A 4,061-nucleotide genomic window follows, 5' to 3' on the forward strand; every position below is an offset into this window, starting at 1 on the left:
GATTAAGGGTGTGAATGCTACCCACCCTAAGGAGCCTGGATAAGGTATAAGGGATAGAAACAGCTATGGTCATCCTTTGTTACTTTGCTACCTTCTGCCCACCGAAAACTATTTCTCCTCTGTGATGACACTCTGCCTTGGAACCAGCTGATTATGGACTGAAACCTCTATACACTGTGAGGTAAATAAACCTTCTCCCTTCAACTTTGGGTGTCAGGTATTTTGTCTCAGTAACCAGAGAAAGTAACTAAGACATCATCTTAAGATGCATTCACTTTTCTACAAATGATGCAAGTTTATCCTTCTTTATGGCAGAGTAATTACTCCACTGTATATAAATACCACACTTTTTTTATCCATTCATCTGTTGACAGGTATAGAGGCCTCCTCTAAGATTTAGCTATTGCACATTGTGCTGCTATAAACATGAGTATGCATGTATCTCTGTGATATGATGTCTTTAATTCTAGATGGGAAACAGCTTGATTTAATGGAATTTCTAGTTTCAGTTTTTTGAGGAATCTCCTTATTGCTTCCATAGTGGTTGTATCAGTTTACATTCCCACCAACGATGTAGATACTGACTCACCAGCTGTTGTTATTCTTTGACTTCTCAAAGATAGCCAATCTTTCTGAAATGGAATCTCAGTGTTATTTTAATTTCCATTTCTTGAAAGGCTGGGGATGTTGAACATTTTTTCATGTATTTATTGGCCATTTATAAGTCTTTATCTAAGAAGTGTCTGTTCTTTTGTGATACTCATATTTTGAATGGATCTCTGAATGTGAGAGTTTTTTTCAGTTCTTTGTATATTTTAGGTATTAGTTATTTATCTTAGGCATAGTTGGCAATATTTTTTCTCCCATTTTGTAGGTTGTCTCTTTACTCTGTTACTTGTTTCCTTTGCTGTGCAGAGCTATTTAATTTGATATGATCTCATTTATTGATTCTTCATACTATTTCCTGTGCAATCACGGTTTTCACAGTCTTTGCTGACACGTCTTCAAGAGTTTTACATATTTTGTCTTTCAAAAAATTGTCTCTGCTTTAATATTTAGATATTTGATGAGTTTTCATTTTAGTTTAATGCATTATGAAAAATATGGATCTAGGTTCAATCTTCAGCATGTGGATAGCAGTTCTCCCAGCACCATTTGTTATTCCAAAAGTTATTGGAATTCTAGTGGGTTAATTCCAATCTACCACTTCCCATGCAACAATGGTGAGAATAAAGACACTAAGGGATATTTGTAGTTATGGAGAGTCAAGGAGCGCTAAGCTAGCTTTGTTAAAGAAGCTGTCTTTCCTTCAGCGAAAGTATTTGGGTGCCTTGTTAAAAGTAAGGTAGTTTAGTGTGCCTCAAGTTATTTCTGCATGCATGGATATAGTAGCACAATTGTAATTGTTGAATCTTGGAAACCACCCAAATGTCCATCAACTGAGTAATGAATAAAAAAGATGTTGTATTTTTATACAATGGAGTAGTATTCAGCTGTAAAGAATGATAAACTAGAGGCTTTTATGGGTAAATGAATGCAACTAGAGACCATACTCATAAGTGAAATAAATCAGATTCACATCTGTAAATGTCATATTTCTTCCCCACTGTAAGAACCTGAAAGAATAAATAAAATTGAAACATACAATAGATATTGTGGGCTTCCTGAAGTGCCGCGCGGGGCGGGGCGAGAGGCGGGGCTTGCTGGGAGGCGCGGCGGAGCAGCTGCTGAGGAGCGGCGGAGGAGCGGCGGAGGAGCGGCGCAGGCGCCGCAGCTGGGGGACGCGCCGCAGCTGGGGGACGTGCCGCAGCTGGGGGACGCCTGGCTGGGCCCAGCTACCAGAGCGACACCTCCTGCTCTGGACGGCCAGCCTGCTGCGGCGGAGGCCTGGGCGGGAGACATGCGCGTATGAGATGCGGCCGCAGGCAGCCTGGAGGGGAGCACCGACACCCCTACGCCTCGGCCAGGGCCACGGCCTTGGACGTGGCGCCGCTGCGCACCCCGGAGATGGTGTGACTCCGCGAGGCGCAGGCAAAGGTGGTCACTAACTGCCAAGAGCAAATCCAGTATTGATGATGGCTGTAGATGATGATGTAATGCTCTTCAGGAAAGACCTAGTACCTTGCCTGATAAGCTCTCTTTTAATATCATGGTACCATTTGACCCCTTTGCCTTCATGCCAGGAAAACTTGTCCACACCAATGACCTGACTGTTTTACTTGGGGACAACTTGTTTGCAAAGTGCTCTGCAGAGCAGGCTGTAGGTTTAGTTGAGCACCGGAAAGAACATATGAGAAAACAATAGAGGATTTTTAAAAAGTGATGAAAAATTTTGAATCCAGAGTTGAATTCACAGAAGATTTACAGAAAATGAGTGATGCTGCAGGTGATACTGTTGACATAAGGGAAGAAATTAAAAGTGACTTTCAATTTAAAGGAAAACAATGAATTGCTCATAAACCTCATTCTAAACCAAAAACTTCAGATATTTTTGAAGCAGATTTTGCTAATAATGTAAAATCCAAGGATTTTCTTGCTGATAAGGAAGTGTGGGCTCGACTTGAAGAACTAGAGAGACAAGAAGAATTACTGGGTGAACTTGACAGTAAACCTGTGATCACAAATGGAGAAGATACAACCTCTTCTGAAGAGAAGGAAGATCAAAATAAAATTGTGAACGTAATGCACCAACGAACAGACTCCCTTACTCCCAACAGTTGTCCTAAGAGTGCTATAAGTTCAAAACTATTCAGTGGTCCAATGAATAGTAGATTGAACTGCTCAGTGAATGGATCAGATTCTTATCACAGTAACGAAGATGATGACGATGAAGAAGAAGAAGAAGATGATGATGGTCATGGTAGTGATAATGAAAATGACCATCATGCTTCAGGGGCTGAAGTGACTGTACCAACAATACACTTTTCTCATACTGTTGAACCTAAGAGAGTTCAAATAAATACTGGAAAAAATACAACTTTAAAATTCAGTGAAAAGGAAGAGGTCAAACGTAAACGAAAGAACAGCTCTGGCAGTGGTCATTTTGCCCATGAGTTGCCTACAATCAGAACTCCTGCTGACAATTACAGGTTTTTGTTGATGTTGTGAATGGAGAGTATGTCCCTTGGAAATCTATTCTCAAGTCTCGAAGCAGAGAGAACAGTGTTTGTCGTGATACCAGTGAGAGCAGTGCTGCTGAATTTGATGAAAGGCGGGGAGTTTTGAGGAGTATTAGCTGTGAGGAAGCCACTTGCTGTGACACCAGTGAGAGCATTTTGGAAGAACCACAAGAAAATGATCAAAGGAAACCTTTGCCCTCATTGGGAGCACCTGAGGCTTTTTCTGGAACTGTAACAGAAAAAGAATTTTTATCATCCTCCTTAACACCACACCTAGCCATTGCTCAACCTGTACTACCCACCATTCCAGAAAGAAAAGAAATTTTGTCAGAAGCATCAGAGGAAATGGCAAAAAGGGTTTCAAAGTTCAAAGCTGCCAGATTGCAACAGGAAAGCTAGGGAATGGGAGTTTACATCCTAAAGCCGACTTGTACATTTTTAGAATATACACAGCAAAATGTGTTACATGTAGTTTGAAGTAAGGCATACCAAGTTAGTTTGGCAATTTTTTTTTATCCTTATCAGTGAGTCATACTAAACAAATTCAAAGTAAATGTTTGAATACTTTAATATTCAGCTTGTTTGTTAATTTTCTCAATACTGTCTACATTGGTCTTATGATGCAGTGGTAGCATTTAAAATTATTTTTCAAAGAATACTGTTCATATGCGTTGTTTTTGTGTTTCAAATTAAATACAAGCAGTTTTGTACCAGCTGTTATGTTGTGCATACCATATGGACCATTTTAAAGAAACTTTTAAAATTCCAATGGATTCAGCCATTATATTACTTGCTTTCACATTTTAAAGGCACTTTTTAAAAGTCTACTGCCCTTACAGGTTTTGCAGCTAGGTGGCTATTTAAAAATACCTCTCCCCTTTGGATGTAATACTGTAATCTTTAAGGCAGAAAGCTACATGTACCCTATGGGAAAATCTCTTT

At 39.9% G+C, this 4,061-nt stretch overlaps 1 pseudogene; it reads left to right on the forward strand.

Annotated features, from left to right (window-relative positions):
• Positions 1 to 1,908: 1,908 nt before the first annotated feature.
• LOC102009409 lies at positions 1,909 to 3,518 on the forward strand (annotated as a pseudogene).
• Positions 3,519 to 4,061: the final 543 nt, after the last annotated feature.

Source organism: Chinchilla lanigera, unplaced genomic scaffold, assembly GCF_000276665.1.
Source record: "Chinchilla lanigera isolate Chin_1 unplaced genomic scaffold, ChiLan1.0 scaffold00030, whole genome shotgun sequence".
Classification (NCBI taxonomy): domain Eukaryota; kingdom Metazoa; phylum Chordata; class Mammalia; order Rodentia; family Chinchillidae; genus Chinchilla; species Chinchilla lanigera.